General features: G+C 44.4%; 1 long non-coding RNA gene across 1 annotated transcript; it reads right to left on the bottom strand.

Moving 5' to 3' along the window:
* Positions 1-5,284: 5,284 nt before the first annotated feature.
* On the bottom strand, positions 5,285-18,160 carry LOC138301024 (uncharacterized). The gene is made up of 2 exons (XR_011205052.1): positions 18,051-18,160; positions 5,285-9,117 (listed from the first exon to the last, which is right to left on the bottom strand). It is a non-coding gene; the product is annotated as an uncharacterized lncRNA (long non-coding RNA).
* Between the last annotated feature and the right edge of the window lie 155 nt (positions 18,161-18,315).

An 18,315-nucleotide genomic window follows, 5' to 3' on the forward strand; every position in this document is an offset into this window, starting at 1 on the left:
GCGGTCTACTCCTGTGCACAAAGAGTCAACCAAACACTAATCTCAGTTAGTATAATCTCACAATGGAAGTTCAATAAATCCTTATCTTTTTTTTAATAATCTTTATTTTATTTTTTGTATTTGTGTTACAGACATGTAAGACAAGCACATTTTACATACAATCATTGCAGTATGGAAGGTTGGAAGCAATTCTCTTTGTACAGCTTATGAATGCCGAGCACGTTAACTAACAAGTTACATATCCTCAATTGGCATCTATAAGCCATGTCCAGTGTCAATTAAGTAGTGCGCCAGTCCTAGGATCTATTACACACTTCCGGGTCAGGGGCGCCCATCTTGCCGAGGCTCAAGCTGCCTTGGGTATCCTCTTGGTGGGCAGCTGTTTCACGCAGCTTTATATAAAAGTGAAGATCCAGCATTAATAGCATGGACAACAATATAACTACAGAAACAATTATCAAAATTGGAGTCTGTTTCAAGCTCCCTCCCCCCCCCAGGGCCCTGCCCCGCAACTCCGCTGCTCAATCCACTCCGCTTATCTAAGTCCCATAGTGCGCAGCCGCAAGGGTTCCTTCCCATTCGATCCCAAGGGAGGCAAGCGGGCCACCAGGGACGTAGCAGCAGTTACCTGCATGTAAGCAGTTTATCTGGTCACCATCAGTATGTGTTCTACCTCTGCAGCTCCCGTACCTGCCCCATGCCCCAGCTCGCGCAGCCTAACCAGCATCACATCCCTGGCAGAGGATACTTACACAGGCCCAAATTGTCCTCCCTCTGCAGTGCCTCTCCCTCTGCTTCCGCCCATACCATAAAAGACTTCTTCCATGCTTCTATCGACAGAGGTTCTGTGGATTTCCATCTTCTGGTAATGAGGTGTTTGGCTGTCAAGAGGCCAAGGTCTAGGAATCTTGTGGAGGCTTTATGCTTTTTAGCTCTGGCAAAAAAGCCCAGAATACAGGCTTCCCATGTGGACACCAGCGGGCGCACCGTATATTCCGATGACTGTGCCGATACACCTCGCCAGTAAGGGTCCAAGGAGGTGCTGGACCATAACATATGGAGCAAGTCCACCTCTACTAGTGCACAGCGGGAGCAAGTGGCATCCACACGGTGGAAGTACCTGCGGATTTTAGCTGGTGTGAGATAGGCCCCATGGAAGACATAAAACTGGATAAGGCGAAATCTAAAGTTACGCAGAATGTTGGTGTGACTTTTCAATGCCACAGCCCACTCTTTATCGGGGCAGGGCTTAGCCAAGTCACCTTCCCAGCTGGCCTGCATTGCGGCACAGGTATGAACTGTGTGTGTTCGGAGTGCATCGGTAAACCATCATATTAAGTTTCCACCCTGCCCCATAACCTGCATATATTGTACCAGCAGGTGCATTGGCGGTTCAGCAGATATGTCTCCCCAGTGTTGTGATAGTGTTGCTATCAAGGAATTTTGCAACAGAAACTGCCCTGGTGGCGGGCCTGTCCCTGCAGCTAGTGTAGCAAATGGGATTAGCGTGCCCTTGCTGTATAGGTCCCCCAGTGTATGCAGCTCAGCTGCATGCCAGGACTCCAGCTCGACTCTGCCTGTCGGCTGCGCACCATGTGGTGTGCCAAACAGCGCCAATGCCGGCACACAGGGAGTGAATGTGTGTATGAGCCCACTGGAGCTGGGAAGCCAGGTAGTACTGCTCCATATTTGGCACTGCCAGACCACCCGATCCAGAGGTGAGTACAGTTTTTTAGCGCCACTCTACAATGCCCCTTGTTCCATATGAACTCCCTGATTCTGGATTCCAGCTCCCTAAAGAACTTATCCGGAATATAATGGGATAAGTTGGAGAAATAATATCGCAAGCGAGGGAGAACCACCATCTTCAGGAGAGCAACTCCTCCAATCACTGAGAGTGGTAGTGTTTGCCAGAAGTTTGTTTGAGCACGGATAGAAGATACCACTCATTTGTGGTTTCCATCATGGAGATCTAATTCCATTTGGAATACGCTTACACCCAGCTATTGGAACGTCCTAGGTCACCAGGGAATGAGTTTCCCGTAGAGGCGAAGACCCGGATCTGGTAGATCGGGGCTGAAGGGGAAGAAACACGATTTTGCCCAGTTAACCTGCAACCCCAAGAGTGTGGCAAATCTGTGCAGTATGTCCGCAACTTTGAAAGGGACATTGTCAATGTTCCTAAGGTACAAGAGAAGATCATCCGCCTTTAGGGATACGATATGTTGACAGTCTCCTGGCGGGATACTCCAGGCCTCCCACCTCCAGCAGAGCTCCACTGCCAAAGGTTCCATTGCAAGTGAAAACAGTAGCAGGGAGAGAGGGGCAACCCTGTTGGGTCCCTATGTCCACCTCAATTGGGTCAGAAATGTGAGTGCCAGTCTTAACCCTAAGCTGAGGTAGGGTACATAACAGTTTCAACAGTCGCAAGAAGATGGGGCCTAGGCCAAAGCGCTGCAGCACCTCAAACAGGTAAGGTCATTCCAAAGAATCGAAGGCCTTTTCAAAAACTAGTACCAGACAGCCCACCGAGGCCAGTCTTGCGTCAAGTACCTCATGACTCTAAATAAGCACCTGATGTTCAAGGATTGAGCTGAGGACTCAATCCAAGTCCTCAGTACTAGCTGCTTATTCCCTGTTCGGGAGCTTAGACGGCCCATTTCTGAAGCTGTGGGTTCCTGGCGGCTAAGGCTCATTTGGTCGAATACTCTGGGCTACAGCAGCTGCCAGGGCAAAATATTCCAGAGACCAGGAACCTAGGGGGACCTGCTGGCTTGTGCACTGTAGGGACTGGAAAAGCGCAGCAGCACGAGCAGCCCCCCTCATTGGCAGTAATAGCCCCAACCTCAGTCTCCACTCTGGGTTTGACCCAGGGGGCCCTCTTCACGCTCCCGTACAGCACTGCACCCCTCAGTCTGGTCGACTGTCTCTGCAGGACAGGAAGCCGGAGGCAGTGGTGTCACGTGGACCTGGGACCCCTCATCTGCAACAGGGAGCCCCAAGCCTAGCCCTGCGGGGCCCCACCAGTCAGGGAGGGAAGCAGGCAGTAGCGAGGGCCCCACTTTGCTCCCCAAGTCCTGTCCGATATCAGGCCCAGCGTCAGGTGTGCCTCTGAGGCCCCCCTTCACCGCACGGGCCCAGGGGGGCAGCATAGGAATCTTCCAATGTCTTCTGGCCCAGCTAGGCTACTGGTCACATGCCTCCTTCTCCCCGCCTCCTGCTTCCACGCGGGCTGACTCACCATCGCTGGCCGTACCCCGTCCTGCCCCAGTCTTCTGTATCCATGGGAGGCCCAATCATGCCTACCGGGTCAGGCTGCACGCTCCTCACCGACCTCTGGCCTGTCTGCGCAGGCACCAGCGGCACCAGCACCTCTTCAGGCGCCTCTTCCAGCTTTACGATCAGCGCCACCAGGCCTCTGCGGAATCCGCTTGTCCGCCTGCCGGTGTGCTGCGACCATCTCCTTCCTGATGGTGGATAAAAGATGGATTATCGGGGCTTCGCCGTTGAGCCTCGCTGGCCCGCGTCCGCCCCTTGGCTTTTAAAGCCACGCCCCTTCAATAAATCCCTATCTTGATGCAGCCCTGGCACCTCACAGTCCAACACCTCAGTCTTAACAGGCTATTCAAATACCACTTAAATATATCTCTATCCCGGGATCTTGAATTACGATGAATCGGATGAGAAAACTTCAAGCAGTAAGTGCATTAATCTCAGTAGGCACAAGTAATACACATAAAAAGCACTTTTTCAACTTCAAGTTAAAACCCTCTGGGACCCAACTTAACACCACAACTGAAGGCATGACAAATCATCAAAACCCATAAACGCTAACTCTTGACAACTCACAATTAAAACGGCATTGCCCTGCTTATGCTAACACTCCTAGGATACTGCAACAGCTTTCACGAACGCTGGACAGCCGTCAATGATGCAAGTGGGGCAATAGAAGGTCAAGAAATCAGTTTGAATCGAGGCAAAATTCTAGATTCTGGGAAAATGTAAAACTATCCTTTTCTTGTTCAAAAACTATCCTATGCTACCAGATTTGTTAGCCCTTAACTTATCTTATGCATATTCCAGGACAGAATGAATCGAAGTTCACACCTGATGCTGTTCAACAAAGCTTTACATTTTATAACATGAAGCACATTAGGCTCCACAAGTCAGACAGAGAATGGTTACATTTTCAAACCATAAAGATTTACTAATAGTTAAAGGTTTACAGAAGGCAAAATCATCAAGTTAGAATCAACAATAAATGAATGCCTCAATTCATATGTATTTCAAATCAGAGTGATATAAGTCAGAGGAAGAACTAGGATGGAATCACCTTAAAGGGAAGGTTTAAGAAAAGTCAATTCTCCTATAAAGGCACTACTCTAAATCTACTACTCTGCTCTTAAATGCATCAAAATGTGGACTAACTCATAATCTAGTCTGTAATCTAGTTTGAACTAACATAAATCACACAGCTCTAAAATGTGCTGCTACACACAGTTTACCTACACACAGTTGTCATGAAACAATTCAATGCAGTTAAAGTGAGGCATTACAATTGTATGCTTGTTAGCTTCTCAGGACCTCCCAAAATGCAGCTTTTCTCAACGTCACTCAAACCTACATTGTATCAAGATGAGATACAGGAACTGGTCTGTACTCTTCTGGTATCTCTGTGAGTACAGGATACTACTTATTATAATATTACATGATTATCAAAGTTAAAAGAAACAAATTAACATGGAAATGAAAGCAAAGAACATCGCATTTTAAAATTAGAACTTCAGTTTCATCAAGAAATAAAAAGTTCACAAGTCAAAGCAAAGCAAGATGGCAAGCAACATTAGCCATTTTAAAATATAGCCTACATTAGCTATAGTCCATCTAAATGTGAATAAAACAGAGTGTCAGTATGCAAATCTACACCAAATTCTAGCTCATGGGGTGTGCCAAAATCTAGGACTGAGAGCAGTGTTGTCCTGGTATGGACTTTGGTGCTCTGTGACTGGAACCAACACGTTTCTAGTTAGGGAAACCCATATAATGATGTGGAAACATTCCTGTATGTATGACAGACAACATTTCTGGTTTTAATGTTTTATATAAAGGTTTAATTGGCAAATTACAGAAAAGGTATCATGAACACTTTTAGCAGCAAAGCATACAAGTCATAAGGACAAAGAATTGCGTACAGTTGTAAATTAAATCCGACATAGATTTGCCTTCTAGAGTATGGAATAGGGTTAGGTCTCACGTGCTAACAAAATACACACTAGTATAGAGCTTTAGACAAAAATGTTCATAGTTTATGTGGAATACATGATTGTCAAAGTTTGGACCAATAGGAAACATGTTCAAAGAAATATTTTACTACAGAATACATTTGAGGAATCTCTCAGGATAGTAGTGCATTGACATTCAACCATTCCCATAGTCTTAGCTTAACAGTTAAGCTGACACATTGTTTACAATAAGGCTGGGACAGTGAGAACCGTCCTTATTTCAGTACAAAGGAATTTTCTAAGAACACTTTCTGCTCACTCAAGTGAAAAGTAGATAAGTTCATTTAGAACAAGAATCAACAGCAGTTATATGATATACTGTGATGTGGATGCAAGATGGAGGACTCTGTATACAATCTGATGTTAGCATAGATCAAATTATAATGTATTTTATTGTCAGAAACTCGACGCTCACAACATTTAATATTTTAGTGTCTATGTGTTAATGTTGATTTAATATAAATGTTTAATATTGAAAAAATAAATCATTAGTACTGACCGAAATAACCAACAGAAACTGGAAACATATTGAGTAAGAATGTCCAGGAAACCTTACGAATTAAACCATGTTGGTTAGTGTGTATGGTATGAGCCTATTATATGGCTGGTACATGGTACATACTGTTCTCTCTCCGGCAGCTGGATTGGTTGCTTAACAAGCGGTTCACTCAGAAGTAGAAAGATGGATGATTCATGCAGGGTATAATTTTGAAGGGGAAAAAACACTCAAAATCTGTACGTTGGCAAATATCCAAGTATCTTTCTCAAGACCTCAGCTAAGTGATGATGGGGTTTTCAAAGACAGTAAGCTGGTGTTAACGCGTCCCTTTATGATATTTTATTACACATCAGGACTCGTTTTAGGCCAATGAATCTTTTGACCCAGTTGAGAGACACCTTAGGACGAGATAGCTAATCAAAATATCAATCAATACATCAATAATGTCATCAATATTTATCACGATAATGCATTTCACTTTAGTCAAAGTCATTAATCAATTCAAAACTCTACCATGACCTTGCAGCCATGAATAACCACAACCGGTTTAGTAGAATTTTATGAGATTTATTTCCTATTGCTTACAATTCTAATATCAGATACGTCAATCTCAAAACCAAGAAACATAATAGCATAGTCACGATATGGCGACTTTGATAAGATTTCATTAAAGCGAGAATCACAAACATCAGAACATAACACAGCGTGAACGTAGATCAAGTTTAGCAGAGTGTCAATATCGCGTCAGTTCAACAAAGCATAGTCTCGGTCGTTTGTCTATTTGCGTCAGTTTTGGTGAACACCTGTCCTAACCACTGATTAGCATTAGCATGTTGGGCTTCATGCAAAACAATTTGGAACACCAAGTTGGAGCACATCTAATTGTTGTCAGTGGGCTCTCCTGGAATCTCAGTTCCCTCTTGGCTATTTTCGGGCCCTGAGACTGCCCTCTCTGGAACTGTTGAGTCGGAAACTTCAAGTTCCTCATCAGTTGGACACGTTACCATTTGTCAGCATGTTATCCACAATAGTAGACAACTTTTGAATCTTTATGGAGTTTAAGATAACCCCTACTGAAGGAATTATGGCTCCAAATATGTCACCAACGACAGCAGCCGCTGTCTCTCGTTTCTGTCTAGCATGTTGTAATTCAGACATTTTTGGTATTTGTTTAAGTCATCAATCTGGTAAATCTTTTGGAAAACTATTCCCAATTAACATGTCCCATACCATCCCTTAGGGAGACGGTAATAAGCATTAAGTCCACCGATATAATAGATCCCAGGGATCGCTGGATCCTGTCCATTTATCACGAATGTCCATTTACTCTGAAACAAAAACACATGTCTGCATTTACTCGTTCCCACAAATAAAGTGTCATGTTCAGATTTTGGCCTATATATACAAAGCCTTCCTACATGTAATGCATCTATAGCTAGTTTGACTTGCGTCTTTATTGCAGTGTAAGCATAATCATTTGCATATGTGCGTTTTTCTAGCCCCTTTTCTAATCTTTGTTTCAATGCTTTGCGTCTATCATCAGTGTGATCTAAGAAGCTTTTCTCTATGGGTGTCAATAAGCAAGTCAGATTGTTGCGGTGTGCATAAGCTGTCCCAAATGTAAGCGTTGGTTCAAAAAAGCCCCTAACTAATTTTATAATATGCCATTTAGCTAGCTTGTTCAGAAACTCAATCACAGGCACAAAAGAAAACACAACATCCAGATTTGAATAAAAATATTGCACATGCTCTTGATTATAGAATCTTGTTAATAGCAAGCTACAACTTATCCCATAAGTTAACGGCAAGCTATGATAGGTGACTCCTTCTTGCACTGACGAAGGAATCTTTGTGCATACATAACAGTTTTTCGCATCCATGGTCTCAACGTACTCATTCAGCAAGCGATAGAAGACATTAGTGGAAAGTTACCCTTTTGAGTTAGTTCCCTCATGCAAGTGTTTTGCATCCTGTTCAAACTTTTCCCACGGTGTTAGTGTTGTAGTCTCAGGTTTTGAAGCATTGTTAGTCACTTTCTTATCCAACCACGTCATTCCCACAATCACAACTACAATTATTATCGCACACACAATACCTAGTATAAGACTTAACCAACCACACACCTTACCCTTTTTTATTACTACCTCTATTATAAGCCATGTCTGTAAAGAATCAGATAGTAGAACAATAATCAACTTGAGGACGATATAAACTCTCTTTCTCCTTTTTTTTTTCCTAATGCAAAAGTCTCTTCTCTCTGCGTGTATTTACAGCGTTTCACTCACTCCAGGACCCTTTTGTCAAATCAGATTAGCAGCTTGTCACAATCGGATTTTGAAAGTCAATTCGGGTTATCAGTGTCACATCCAGTAGTTTATAAGTCTCTTTCTTAGTTTTTTCAGCTTTCTATTTTCCTTTTCGAATTTCAGTTTTAACACAGTCTCTTTCTCTGATTTATTTCAGGTACTGTAGTATTGGCCTGGTACTTCTCGATCAAAACAGAATGCTAAGAACTATTTGCCATTCAGATGTTGTTGCATATGCCCATTCAGGACCTGCGTACCTTCTATTTGCAGTTCTTTTCCTTTTCAATCTGCGTTCGCCTTGCAATTCTCCTTCACTTAGATCCTCTATTCGGGATGTATCAGTTTCTTCTGTTATTGTTTCACCTCGTGCGACCCTTTCTTTCGCAGCCTGCTTTTTTGGCCAATTATCTCCCTTATGCGTCTTTTTCCTGCTTGTTCTTTCAGGACGCTGAACAGTACCCTCCTCTTGTACTATGGTGTTTTCTCTTGATGGACCTGCAACTGGCTCAGGGGATGCGAGTGTACTTTGATCTCTTTCTACTATTTCCCCTTCTTCTTCTTCTTCTGGATCTGTAACGGGTCCAAGCTCTAACCCGTATCCGTCTGCTTCTGGGAGAACCTCTCCTTGATTTAGTTCTCCTGCTGCCTCTACTGAGATAGGCACACTGTCACCTCTCTCGAACTCGTTTACTGTTTGAGGGACAAGGCTGTTGTCAGTGGGCTCTCCTGGAATCTCAGTTCCCTCTTGGCTATTTTCGGGTCCTGAGACTTCCCTCTCTGGAACTGTTGAGTCGGAAACTTCAAGTTCCTCATCAGTTGGACACGTTACCTTCTTTGTGTGACTGGCATGTATCCAATTCGGAACGCCTGCACGTTTCACAGCAGTGGTTGTTGTTAATATTACTTGATATGGCCCCTTCCAGCGCGGCTCCAAACACGATTTTCTCACGTGCTTCTTGACAACCACCCAGTCACCGGCTTGCACGGTATGACCTGGATCACTGATTGGTGGCAATGTGTTAGCTTCCACCTGGTGAGAAAAAGAGCGAACCACATCAGCCAAACCTTTGCATTAGTCCAACACCATATCATCTGTGATATTCACAAGAGCATTTGCAGGTACTGCGGGCAGCCTCATAGCTCTACCCATAAGGATCTCATGGGGTGATAGTCCTGTCTTCTTATCAGGGGTGTTCCTCATCGGCATCAGTACTAAGGGCAATGCATCTGGCCATTTCATATTGGTAGCTGCGCACATCTTCGCCATTCTTGATTTTAAGGTACCATTAATTTGTTCTACTAGTCCTGATGCTTCAGGGCGGTAGTTACAATGCAGTTTCTGTTCAATGTCTAATGCAGCACACAAGAGCTTAGTCACTTCATTGTCGAAGTGTCTGCCCCTATCTGATTCTATAGAGACCGGAAACCCGAACCTAGGTATTAGTTCCCTAAGCAGCAGTTTTGCAACTGTGAGACTGTCATTTCTATGTGTGGGGTAAGCTTCAATCCAGTGGCTGAAAACACACACAATCACCAACACGTACTTCAATCCTCCACAAACAGGCATCTCAATGAAATCCATTTGCATCTTGCTAAATGGACCACCAGCTCTCCCTATGTGGCTCAATGTTACTACAGTCCCTTTTCCGGCATTCATCTGTTGACATGATGCACCTGTGACAGGTAACCTCTGGGGCATGTCTGAATTTTGGGTTAAACCAGTCAATCTTGGATGACCTGATCATTGCTTCTCTCCCAAGATGTGCCTGTCCATGGTAGAGCCTCGCAAATTGTGACAGAAGACTGTTTGGCAAAACCAGTTTCTCCTCCTCTGAGACCCATAAGTCGTCTGCTCTTTGTACACATTGCATTCGCTGCCAGAAGCGTTTTTCCTCTTTGCTAGCACGACCCTGTAGTGTTTTCAGCTCATCTAGTGTATCAACCACCTTTGATGCAAGGTTCAAACATGTGTCATTTTCGGTTTGCGGTAACAATTCCCACTGATCCTTGAACGATATACAGTTCAATGCACAAAATATTGTGACTTGATCTGCATAGCCGTTTCCCATGGACACAAAGGCGGTCGCCGCCCGCCATGCGGTTACCGCCGAATGCCTGCTCCGCGGTCAGGAGACCGCGGCGGCCATTCTGGCTTTCCCGCTGGGCCGGCGGGCGACCGCCAAAAGGCCGCCCGCCGGCCAAGTGGGAAAGCCCCTGCAACGAGGATGCCGGCTCCGAATGGAGCCGGCGGAGTTGCAGGGGTGCGACAGGTGCAGTGGCACCCGTCGCGATTTTCACTGTCTGCCAAGCAGACAGTGAAAATCTGTATGGGGCCCTGTTAGGTGGCCCCTGCACTGCCCATGCCAGTGGCATGGGCAGTGCAGGGGCCCCCAGGGGCCCCACGACACCCGTTCCCGCCATCCTGGGGCTGGCGGGAAGGGGGTCGGAATCCCCATGGCGGCGCTGCAAGCAGCGCCGCCATGGAGGATTCCCTGGGCCAGGGGAAAACCGGCGGGAAACCGCTGGTTCCCCTTTTCTGACCGCGGCTTTACTGCCGCGGTCAGAATGGCCCTGGAAGCACCGCCAGCCTGTTGGCGGTGCTTCCGCGGTCCCCGGCGCCAGGGTCGGAATGACCCCCAAAGTCTTGTGACTTAACATGAGCATTGCATTTCACTGCGGCAATTTCAAGAGGTAACTGAATTGCATGTAACAAATCCTTAATTTGTTCACCATTTTTCACAGGCGAACCAGAAGAGGTCATGAAACCTCTCTGTGACCACAATTGGCCAAAATCATGTACAATTCCAAATCCGTATCTACTGTCAGTATAGATAGTGACTCTCAGATTTTCAGCTGCGTTGCATGCCTTAGTAAGGGCAATTAGCTCTGCCACTTGTGCGGAATACACTCTCTCGAGCCAGGAAGCTTCATTGATACCAGCTATGGTACATACAGCGTAACCGGCTCTCAGCATTCCAACTGAGTCTCTCAAACAGGATCCATCAACAAACATAATGCAGCCATTTTCTTTTAACTGTGTATCTTGAATATCAGGTCGGAGTTTGGTACATAGTTCTGTTACCTCAAGACAGTTATGCTCCACTTCCTCTTCATTATTAATCTTGGTACTTTCAACAGGAAGTAGAGTTGCGGGGTTTAATACAGTACATCGCTTCAGTGAAACATTAGGCGACCCCAGTATGATTGTCTCATATCTGGTAAGTCGAGCATTTGTCATGTGTTGAGTTTTGGTTCGAGTAAACAAAATTTCAACTGAATGAGGAACCATTACTGTCAAGGGATGTCCCATCACTATGCCTTCACACTGCATGAGGCTTTGACCAACTGCTGCAACTGCGCGCAAACAACCCGGTAAGGCTGCTGGGACGGGGTCCAAGGTAGCTGAAAAATATGTTACAGGGCGATTTGCACCTCCATGGACCTGTGTTAAGACAGACAAAGAACAAGCATCACGTTCATGACAAAACAGTAGAAAAGGTTTCGTATAATCAGGCATACCCAAAGCTGGTGCCCTGCACATGCACTCTCTCAATTCCATGAATGACTCAAGCTCCTCTTTGGACAGGGTTATGGTGTACAGTTCATCCTTAATCTCTTTGCCTGTCAGCTTTATCAAGAGTTTTGAGATAATTGAGAAATTGGGTATCCACTGGCGACAGTAACCCACCATTCCCAAAACCATCCTGACATCTCTCTTTGTTGTCAGGGGGTTCATTTGCTAAATGGTTGTCACCCTTTCTTTCGATATTCTCCTGGACCCTCTCTCAATCAAGTGTCCTAAGTACTTCACCTCTTTCTGACAGTACTGCAGCTTCTTTGGCGACACTTTATGTCCGTTCTTTCCCAAAACATTCAGTAAGGCAATTGTGTCATATTTACAGTCATCTTTTGTTCTGGACGCAATCAGCAAGTCATCAATGTACTGTACTAGAGTTGAATTGAAAGGCAGTACTAAAGATTCTAAGTCCTTTTTCAATATCTGATTGAAGATGGACGGTGATTCAGAAAACCCTTGAGGAATTCTGCACCAACTGTACACCTTGTCCTGGAATTTGAAACTGAATAGAAACTGTCTGTCCTCATGAAGAGGTATCGAAAAGAAAGCTTGTGACAAATCTACAACGGTGAACCATTCAGCATTGCACGGGACCTGAAACATGATCACTGTTGGATTGGGCACTATGGGGCAACACTTCACCACAATCTTGTTTATTTTTCTCAAGTCCTGCACAATTCGAACCTTCCCACAAGGTTTCTTCAGACCCATTATCTGTGAATTACATGGACTGCTCAATACCTCCTTCAGGACTCCCTGTTTTACAAAGTCCGCAATTATTTGTGACACCTGAATAAGGACATCTTGTGCCATGTGGTATTGTGGCACCTGGGGAAACACTGCATTTGGCTTCACTTGAACTTTAACTGGTTCCACTCCTTTTATCAAACCCACTTCTTTTCCTGTCAAGTCCCACACTTTCTCTGTCTCCGTTCCCTGTAACTCGGGAGGTAAGTCAGTCACTGTAAGCATCGGGAATAATGTTATCAAAGGGTAATCTTCATTCGCGGTTTCTGCTTCCGTCTCTGAGAACTGACCATCATCCCCTTCATCATCACTGTTTGTCTGCACCTCAATTCCATCATTGGAACAGGTAATCGAGCATTTCGTCTTGCACAGTAAGTCTCTTCCCAGTAGGGATACCGGACTTGAATCACAGACTACAAACTTATGCAGTCCCTGGAAGTTGCCAATCTCAACTTGTACTGGATCTGTAATTGGATTCGTCAAGTACTGATTTGCTACTCCGACAACCCTTATGGTGCGCCCTGAAAGTGGTAATTTCGGAACCTCTGCAATTCTGACTGTAGAGCGTGTAGCTCCGGTATCAACCAAGAATGAGACCTTATGACCCATTACCTTTCCCTCTACATAGGGTCCCCTGTGATCTACCTCTAGGGACGCTGCAAGCCTGCACTCTTCACTGTCTGAACTATCATCCGACCATTCCTCATTCATTCCATCTTCACCACGCAATGGGAATTGCTGTACTGTATTATTTTGGCTCATCACTTGACCTGTGACCTGCTGAGGAAGCATCACCTGTTGCAGTCCAATTGGAGCCATTGGTAGTTGCATTTGCTGTCTAGGTACCATGGGAACCTGCTGTTGTACTTGCTGTATTTGTGCTGGTTGAACACGCGGCATTTGCATTTGCTGCATGGGCTGTAGCCCCTGCATCTGAACCATGTTATTTTGGAAGTTCAGATTTTGAATTTCTCAATTTTGGACCTCTCATATTTTGTAATGTACCGACATTAGTGCTTTGTTGAATGACACCATCCTGCACCACATTTGGGCATTCCCGCTTCCAATGCCCCACGCCCCCGCACGCGTGACATGGTGACATCTTTTTCATCCCTTGCGCGTCATTTTGAACCACAACAGTATTCAAGTCTGGACCGCGATTTATAAAACCTCGACCTCTCGGTTGTGCCTGAAACACACCATTCCCTTGCGGTTGCTGTTGTATCATCTGTTGAACTCCATTTCCCTGTATCCCTGCCTGCGCAGCCCTTATCTGCATCACCATCACTTTCTCCTTCAACTTTTTCTGCTTCAGCTCGATCTCATCACTACAGTATTTCGCATACTGCAACACCTCATCAATCGGCTTCGCTTGCCAACAGATCAAATGATTCTTAATCATCTGACTAACCTCTGGTCTCAGCCCGTCAACAAATCTGAACACGAGATGGTTCATGTCTTTCGGCTCAATTGTCTCAGTGGCACTGTAATGTTTGAATGCCTTCAACAACCTCTCATAGTAAGCATGTATTGATTCCTTAACCTCCTGCGAGGTCCGTCGATTTTCTGCCAATCAGTCACTTTCGGCGATACCTTCTGCTTCAAAAACTCAATGACTTTGTGATAGTACTTCATCACCTTCTCAGAGGGTGCTCCGGTCACCTTATCCCTTGCCGGCTCCTTCGTCGGCCAGTCTACCCCTCTCTTGCACTCGAGCCTTAAGTCAGACGGAACAATGATCTCAAACAAGGTATTCAGGTCTTCCCCGAGACACTTCGCAAGGTTCACAAACCTATCTGTTTGTTGGTACCACTCGATCGGTTTCTCCCTCAACCTGGGATAATCATTTGTAAAAGATAAGATGTCTCCTCTGGACCACGGTACATGAATTAAAAACCCACCAGCTGTTTCTCTCATCAGTAGTATCTTTACTGATTCTGTATCTGGTGTGGTTTTAGCTTTACTCGAACCTGGGCTGTCACCTTTCTCCTTGTCTCTTTTCTTAGCCCATCTGCCTTCCCACTTTTCTAATGCTCCCCAGATTTGCGCACTTTGCAATATTTCCTTTAGATGTGCTTTCATTCCGGCAGACCTCATATGCTCGAAGTCTTTTGAATCAAAGTCTAACCTGTAACTTCTTTTCAAATGTTTAGTGTTCTCAATATCAATGTTGTACTTGTCTGCCAGGTTCTCTAATTTCTGATGTACCTTGCCTACTTCTTTAGTAATCTTAGGGCACAGGTATCTCAACTCTGCTTCTGTGTATGACTCTAGCCTGTTCACTTCCATTGTTCCTTCCACTAATTCGGCAGCTTCCACGCCCAGTCTCACAAAGTTCAGGTAATCATTTTTCTCTGACCTTTCCGGTTCTACTGCTGTTACTGTAGTCTTTTGCGTAGTATAGGTCTTTTCTAACCACTCATTCAACTGTTGTACTGTAAAACCTCGCAGTGAAATGTTTCCTGCATGCATCATTGGCGACTGTGAAGCATTCGTACTTATTGTCTGTGGGGTTAACATTCCTAGCCCTACCTGTCTCATTGCTTCCAACAGGGCTTCAATTGGGCTAAGGTCTATCAAAGACCTTGGTTTTTCAACCGCTTGATCTCCTGGGGCCATTAACAGGGGTTCCTATAGACCCTTCTCTTATTACATCTTGGGTCATTACTCCCTGATCACATACACCAGGCTTACCTTGCGCATACAATGGCACCGGTGGACCAACAGTAATTGGCAATGATATTGCAGCTGGTGTCTGACCTGGTCCCAAACCTCGTGGAGCAGCGACTCCAAAGGTCTGATTTTCTGAAGCCAGGGCAGGTATTAATGGAGGTCCTGCTGCTGGATTATATCCCGGTATCAGTTGTGGCTGCAGCTGGGGCAGCAATTGCGTAGTTGACTCAATTGCACTAACCTCGATTTTGTATATATCGGGTCTGGCTGCACTATCAGATTTGTAGTAGTCTCTAGTACCGGGACGTCTGGATAGATTCTCTGTATCTGCGGTGGAGGTTGCAACTGTATCTGCATGTCTGGCGCAGTGGGTACACTGACACCATTTTGTATCAAACCTGTATCACTAGTCTGTACTGTATCAGTAACTCCCTTCTCCTGCGTCTGGTTCCCAGGACCCACACTAGTGCTCGGGACATTGTCGCTTACCGCATAAGGTGGCGGGCGATCATGTAATATCTGATCCAAAAATTCTTCATCGTCTGAATCATCCTCTTCTTCCCAATGTACACATTCGCTTCATAACTTTACAGAGATTTCACTTGAAGCCTCGGCCGCTACTCTCTCCTTCTCAGTTCCCGCACCCGCAAGCAGAATTCGACCTGCAAATCCTACTGTCGACTTGTCAATGGTTCGTTCTGGTGCACTTTAGAACTTGCCAAATCTCCATCGAAGGTTTCATACATACAATCTGACTCAAACTCGACTCGTCAACCACGCCTGATTGACCTACTTAAACCACACAAATTACAACATAAACTCAAGTGTTTCCTAAACTTGTCAATATACTTAGACCACGATGGGTCCATACATGAACAACCAACCACGTGGATAATTTTAAGCACAAAGCGCCACACTTATATGAAGTACGCCGACTTCCCTACTCTCATAATGCGGAGTACGCCCACTCCTACTAAAACAACATTACCTGGCCTAGATACACACAAACTTCACAAATCACCTGCAAAAATGCATAAGCTGAGCAAGCGCATTCCCTATACCACACATACTATGACGCCGAGAACATTCCCAACTCACTTAGGCAGGCTCCGAGATCCAAGGAAAGTCATGGTGAATTTAGAAACACATCATACCTCCAATTTGCATTATCTCAGAGAAACAGTCTAAACAATGATTCTCCGTCCTAGGGCCCCAAATGGCCAAACCGTCGCTCTGCTACCAGAACTGTTAACGCGTCCCTTTATGAAATATCATAAAGGGACGCGTTAACAGTTTCACATCAGGACTCGTTTTAGGCCAATGAATCTTTTGACCCAGTTGAGAGACACCTTAGGACGAGATAGCTAATCAATATATCAATCAATACATCAATAATGTCATCAATATTTATCACGACAATGCATTTCACTTTAGTCAAACTCATTATTCAATTCAAAACTCTACCATGACCTGGCAGCCATGAATAACCACAACCGGTTTAGTAGAATTTTATGAGATTTATTCCCTATTGCTTACAATTCTAATATCAGATACTTAAATCTCAAAACCAAGAAACATAATAGCATAGTCACGATATGGCAACTTTGATAAGATTTCATTAAAGCGAGAATCACAAACATCAGAACAAAACACGGCGTGAACATAGATCAAGTTTAGCAGAGTGTCAATATCGCGTCAGTTCAACAAAGCATATTCTCGGTCGTTTGTCTATTTGCGTCAGTTTTGGTGAACACCTATCCTAACCACTGATTAGCATTAGCATGTTGGGCTTCATGCAAAACAATTTGGAACACCAATTTGGAACACGTCTAACTAAGGTCTCTATCAAAAGTAAGCAGTTGGTACCTAGAAAGCAAAAGCAAACAGACAAATCACAATTTCAGTGTCATAATTACCTCCAAAGTTTAGGTCAGCGCATAGGTTCAGTCTTCATCCTCAGGACATCAGTCAATTCGCCATCAGTCAGGATTCAGCTCCGGGGCAAAAGGGCACTTCCCTCATAAGGAGGTAAAGTGTAAAAATTGGACAATCTAAGGGCAAGTATGGTTTTAGTAAATATCAAGTCACCAAACAGAGTGACAGAGTTTCTGGATAAAATCAATAGCATTCCCTAACCCACCTAAATGACTCCCCGTGACATGGGTTTTTATCCCTTTTCCATTGTACATTCCCCCAAAATGTTATTGGTCATCTGCTATACCCCACTATCTTTAACCTATCATAGAACACATTAGGTAATCTAACTCTTCGCCCCATATTATTTACAAGTCTTTGATTGGTCTTCGTAATTGATGTCTTCAGAGGTGGCACGTCCGGTATGATTTCATCTTTCTGTAATTCTTTGCACATCTTTTGGTCAGCAGTTCCATTGTCTTCGCCGGTTTGAATGACCTTGTACATAACATTAATCTACACTGTTTCAATTTACTTTTAACATTTATTCTGCAAACGAGAAAAAGCAATGGGAAACGGATCTAACATGGTTACATTCATCTTCCAATTTGAAGAAAAAGAACATGCAGGGTCATGTCCCCTTGTGAGTCAGCACACTGAAAAATAGAAAAATGCATTTAATATGAGAGCCAAGTAGCTAAGCTTCGGCTCATGCTAACTTAAGGCCTATGAGGATTTCAGCACAGATCCAATAATGCAAACGTTAGTATAAACTTATTTAAACGTAATGTAAACATTTTGATTATCATTTTTAGTTCACGTATACACTGGTGGCCACTCTCCGTGGTCACAATTCAAGTGCACGTTTAAGCAAAATTACTATCATTATAGTTTCTATGCAGCATTATCACACATTGATTCATAGACGTTTCATGTTAATATAGATTATATAAACTACGCTCTCTCACTGGTGTGAGTTTGGATTTATTATTCAATGTTAAAAATCATTTAACAATACATTTTATCGGGCGTCTAAATAAAGAGATACACACCTGTCACAGCACAGCGAAAAACACCATCACATCATCGCTCACTGTCCCATTTTAACGTCTATGGGTAGTCTTTCTTCTTGTGCTCTTTACTCTCAGAGCAGCTACGTGTGCATGGGAAGGGGGGGGTTTAGCGTATAGTCTTTCATCGGTTTTTCTCCACGTGACCTGTGGGTTTCCTCTAGTTGTTTCCCTATAGAGTCCCTTTGTTTATGTAGTATTTCTTCCCTTTCATTGCACTCTGGCAGTTTCTATGTAAGTTCCTCGT

Source organism: Pleurodeles waltl, chromosome 6, assembly GCF_031143425.1.
Source record: "Pleurodeles waltl isolate 20211129_DDA chromosome 6, aPleWal1.hap1.20221129, whole genome shotgun sequence".
In the NCBI taxonomy this organism is placed as follows: Eukaryota; Metazoa; Chordata; class Amphibia; order Caudata; family Salamandridae; genus Pleurodeles; species Pleurodeles waltl.